The sequence below is a fragment of the Papaver somniferum genome, unplaced genomic scaffold (genome assembly GCF_003573695.1).
Source record: "Papaver somniferum cultivar HN1 unplaced genomic scaffold, ASM357369v1 unplaced-scaffold_99, whole genome shotgun sequence".
NCBI classification, from domain to species: Eukaryota; Viridiplantae; Streptophyta; class Magnoliopsida; order Ranunculales; family Papaveraceae; genus Papaver; species Papaver somniferum.
In genome coordinates this window covers 2,467,695-2,473,514 of record NW_020653081.1, presented here as the reverse complement: position 1 = coordinate 2,473,514, position 5,820 = coordinate 2,467,695, and the positions used below count along the sequence as shown (strand labels likewise).

General features: G+C 35.4%; 1 pseudogene; it reads left to right on the top strand.

Moving 5' to 3' along the window:
* The first annotated feature begins 1,576 nt into the window (after positions 1-1,576).
* LOC113346227 lies at positions 1,577-3,912 on the top strand (annotated as a pseudogene).
* Positions 3,913-5,820: the final 1,908 nt, after the last annotated feature.

Here is a 5,820-nt window from a genome sequence, read left to right as displayed (position 1 = left end):
TCTGTTTTCCAGGATTTGTCCTTTGTCAATTGACTTATATTTTGGCTAGTGGATCCCAGTACTAGACTTCCTGATGAATGTTAATGCTTTTTTGCTGCTATCCTTTAGTCTATTTGGAGTAGGAATAATTTGGTCTTTAATGATAAAACGAAACCCATTCGGCTGTTATCAATAGAGCTAAAGCTATGTTACTGAGAACAAAACCTAAACCTCGGATACCCTCTAATCTTTATGTTAGTAGTCGTAATAGAGGCCTCCTCCTTTTGGGTGGATAAAATGCAACACTGATGGTACCTTTGGTGATCTATTTCTGTAAAATGGTGTAGGCTATGTGATGAAGGGGTACTGCAATTAAGTCTTCTTTTGCGCTGCATTAGTATTTGATGTTCACTCTGCAGCTGAAGCTGAAGCTAGAGCTATCTGGGAAGTTCTTAAGAAAATTGTGGAGAAAAACTCACTCATATCATTATTGAGAATGATGCTAAAGATGTGATCAACCAATTTTTTGTTGGTCTGTTTGATGGTGATCAAAAACCAAATGCTAGTTTTATAATCGTTTGTCTCTCTCATATGCTTCTATTTTTTATTTTTCAACCATGTCTTTGTAATTATGTGGCTCATGCTTTAGCTCACACTACAAAAATGATGCCCTATTCGGACGGCTTCTGTCACAATAGATCATCGTTTTCCCGTCAAAATTGGTGTATTGTGACGGACAGAGTGCTGTCACATTAGGTGCTGTCATAAGGATAAAGTGAGCTCATCTTCGATATACTGGTTTGTACCTCTAATGAAAAGTGTTCGTCTCCCCACGAGATTTTAATTATAGTTTCCAAACTAGTCCTAGCTTCACCGTATGATATTCGCTCTGAGGTTGTGTATGAATTCATGTATATGTGAACATGTTTGAAACCCTAAATGACAGGGTGACTTAAGATTGGACATGATCCTATAGTAGATCCAAAAACTGAGTTTGAAGACATATTCCTTCTCATCTCGTGAATTGTAAAATCAACTAGAAAAAAATCTTCTAAGTTTTTGAGATCGGTATAGCAATTGCCATTTCAAATTGCAAGTTGAGATGGTATAACGTCATAAAGCCATGTATAGCTATTTCATAGTGATCCATTTAACGAAAAATTTGTTATATTCTCCCGTACCACTGTGGATGTTAGCCAGGCAGGCTGTGAAATGGCGTGTATGTTCACTCAGTTGTCCACTATCTCTAAACTTAACCTATGAGATTGTGGGTTTGGTCACGAGAAAGATCCTCACATGCATCCAATTGACTCTTGTCAGATCTACCCTCTTACAGTTTTATTGGTATGTATGCACTGATGCGTCCTGCCAGCTTTGTGCTGTACCAAAAAGGTTCCCCGTGAGCAGCCCAACTGATGAGCTTGTTGTGACAGCCACCCATTATAAATCTTCCATTTGTTACATTTTTAACGGGACTTGATTAATTTAATGTTAATCCCATTCCAAATCACATCACGATTACTATAGAAAACCTTAAAAATACAGCAATAGCTGCAAATCTCTCATCCCCAAAATGCTATTCCAGTACATACTTATGTTTATGCACTTTCTGTCACTATGTTGCCATTTATCTATTCATCACTGCTCTATCCATTTCTCTCTTTTTACAGTATTTATAATTGTGAATGCATTCTCCATTTAGATGCAATTTCATTAATCTCTTATCATTAATTAGAATATCTCCAGAGTCCACACTATCACACTCATAATATACTAAAAAATAAAAATAAAAATTCTAATATTTACATTCCGGCTAATGGACAACAACAGTACCAAAATCTTGTTCACTATAAATTCCTAACTAGCTAGAAAGAGGCTACTCGGGAAGTTCTTGTTTTAAAGATGGAAACTCTCATTACAGACTACCATAAAGCATTTCTTCTTTTGGTTGTCAGTTATTATTTTCTAGTTCTTAATCACGTATGTGCAGAGCAAATTAGCAGTGTAGGTGGATGTGATTTGTATCAAGGGAGTTGGGTTTACGATGAATCATATCCTCTTTACGATTCCTCTAAATGTCCATTCGTCAATGAAGGTTTCCATTGTGTAGCTAATGGTCGACCTGACAGAGATTATCTCAAGTATAGATGGAGCCCAAGCGGATGCGATGCACCTAGGTAATTAAACTTCCCTATTTATTTTCTAGCATGGATGATATTACAATATTTAGCATTTCTCAAGTTGTTTTTCAACCAACCATACAGGTTTGATGCCGAAGACTTCTTGAGGAGATACACCCGTAAAAAGATCATGTTTGTTGGCGACTCGATCAGTAATAACCAGTGGCAGTCTTTGATTTGTATGATTCATGCAGCTATCCCGAATGCAAAATACACTGGGCACTTAGTGCGACCCGCAATTTTACGGTGAGATAAAAGCTTTTAGCTAGTATTGTTATAGGGAGTATTTATTTTTTGAACAAAGAAGAAGTTATCTTCTTTTTAATTGTGTATTACTATTACTCTAGGATTGAAATTCAGGTCGCCAGTCTTTAAAGCTCATTTACTATCAAAACCACCTTTGAAGTTTGATGATGCCCAAACCTCAACCTTGTTCATAGCTTTGTCGCAGTTGCCATCTCAACCTTATCTTTAACGTCATATATCAAAATATCTCAGCAAATAATGATTTTCCTTTTCATTTAAGCTCAATGTTGGGTTGAGTCTAATAAATTAATGACAGTGTTCTAGATAACTAGGTAGCCGGCGTAGGCCTATTTCTGGTGAACTTCAGTAAATTATGATAAGAAACTAAGACATTTTTGTCGAATATTGGCAGGAGTACAACATTTCTATACTTTATAATAAAAATGTGTTCCTTGTTGATTGGGTTGTTGAAAACTCGGAACGGGTTTTAAAGATCGACACCATTAGCACCGGTGATATATGGAAAGAAGTCGATGTTGTGATCTTCAACACTTGGCATTGGTGGTGGCACACAGGAAGATTATAACGGTAAGAGCTCTTTTTTACAACAATATAATTCATTCTAATTTACCATACCCAGTTTAGCTCGCGCTTAATTTTTTTCATTTGTAAATTTCGTGCTTTTTTGTTTGAAGTTGGGACAAAATTCAGGAAGGAAACAAGTCGTACAAAGATTTAGATCGTTTGGTGGCTTTTACAAAAGGATTAACTACATGGTCAAAATGGGTTGACAACAACATTGACCCCAACAAAACTCAAGTTTTCTACCAAGGAATTTCTCCTGCTCATCTCAAGTAAGTTCGCGACTTTGCGAGTATGCTCCAGAATAACTTGTTGCAAAAGGGTTGAAGCATATTTCCATTTCTTGCGTCCGGTTTCTAGAAACATATCTGTTACTTGTACCTAGTAGCAGATCAATTATAATGTCCATGATTATATTGAATTATAACTTCTCAAAAAAAAATATTATACTTAATCGTAACTTCTCTTTTGTAGTGGCAAAGATTGGGGTTCTCCAAAGACGAGCTGCGTGAATCATACTGCACCCATTAATGGAACAATTTATCCTGGAAGTCCAATTCCTGGAGTGGATGTAGTTAAACAAGTTTTAAGTAAGATGTCGGTTCCTGTTAATTTGTTGGACATCACAACTTTGTCACAATTAAGAATAGACGGGCATCCATCATATTATGCCAATAAAGGTGGGACGGCTCACGATTGTGGCCATTGGTGCTTGGCTGGTGTACCAGATACCTGGAATAGTCTTTTTTATGCATCTGTTGTTTTGGAAGAATGTGCATAACCATAAGCATGTACGGATGTCTATGCTTCTTGTTTATCTATCTTCCTTATATCTTAACCAAAATTGAGCATCTTGAGCATCTTGATATGTAATGATTTGTAACGTTTCTTATTTATGTTCTGGTGAAAAATGTAAGTAGTTCTCTAAATCCATTTGTCTTTTGTAAGTAGTTCTCTAAATCCGTTTGTCTTTTTTCCTGACTTCATCCTGAAAAGATCTAAACCTCTGAATCTGAAGTATGATACTATATAGCGGAAAAGAAAATTAAGGAGTTGCGATCTTAAAGAGCATCAAATTCCTGAAAGCGAAAATTTCTAGAGTACCCGAAAATGGGTTCTCTGTTTTTCAAAAGCCCACCATCCCCACCATCAGGATGGTGTATATCTAAAGCCCAAAATATAAAATTATCCAAAATCTTAAGTTTTGAGTTGATTTTCTACTTTTTATATTTTTACCGGGGCTAAAATGCCCTTTATCATGCTATTTTTTTTATTTTTTTAATAAATATATTAGTAAAGATACTTACCACTATTTCCGCCCGATTCATAATTTTACGGATCTCACGTTTCACTCTCTATTTATGTCTTTAAGTGGTTGCACGTTTCACTTTTTCTCAAAATCTTTTTCTTCTCTCTTTTTCTTTATCATCAGTATCTAAATTAATCACTAACGGAGAAGACCGTCCATATTATCTGTTGATATACTCCAATCTTCACCTTTATTCCCAAAAAAAAGAACAACAAGTCATCAAGTCTATCAAAACCTACGGATCCAGTAAAACCCGTTACGGCGAAGTCATCAAATCCACTTCAAGATACCATTCTTCCCATGGAAAATCCTTATTCAAAGAATGAAACCAGTAGAAGAAGTTATTGATTTGTTTGGGACTAGAAAATGATGCAAAAATAAAGCATCTCCTATGGAAAATCAAGAGAAGCAAGATGACGTCATGTCCTGAAAAAGAGAAATTTATCTTAACATTTTATCCTCGAATTCTGTGGGAATTTATGTCACAACTAATGAAATAATTCACTCAAAACTTTGCCATATTCACATCATCTATGATGAAGTTAATAGCAGTAGCGAACCAGTTTTCTTTGTAGGTGACTTCAATGCTCTGTTAGAAACACAAGATAAGAATGGTAGTTTACAGGTTTGATGATACTGATTTTTATAATGTTAGGAATTTTTGTAATGTGTTTTCTTTCCATGATCCTGGTTTCTTTGGTCTTAGATTCACTTGGCCTAAAATGCAGCATGACCCTAGATTTATCCTTCAGAGACTTGACATATGTTTGATCAATCAAATTGTTATTTTCTAATCTACGTATTAATAATTTTCCTAGAGACTCTTCTGACCACTGTCCTATGCAACTTGGATTTAATTTTGAAGACATTTTTATGCCTAAGCCATTTCATTTTATGGCTATGTGGATTGAAGATCCAACTTGTATGGATATTATAGTTAATTCTTCGTCAGTCAATGTTGTGGGTTCTCAAGTCTATAAATTAAAATCTACACTCTTAAATGCTAAAAACGTCCTTAGAGAATGGAACAAATCCTTCTTTGGTAGTATCCAAACTAACATCAATACTACCATAGAGGACTTAGTCGAAATTCAAACTTCCAACCCAACTGATTCTAGTTCTATCTCTAGACTCAGAGCTAGATTGGAATATTTGTACAATCTTGAGTAATTGTATGAAGATAAATCTAGAGAAGTGTGGCTCATGGAAGGAGATGAAAATTCTCTCTATTTTGATAGTGTTACACTTTTCAGAAGAAAGAGAAATGTCATCAGTTGGATTAAAGATGCTACTGGTACTATCTTAACTGATATGGATAATATAAGTAACTCCTTTGTTGATTATTTCAAAAATCTCTACTCTTCTCATCCTCAACAATACCAGGATGAAATTCTCCAAGAACTCCATATGAAATTCTCTGAAGATGATAACCTCCATGTTAACTCTCACCTTACTGCTGAGGAGATTAAGAATGTTGTTTTTCAAATGGGATGGAAGAGAACCTCATGCACTAATGGGTTTACT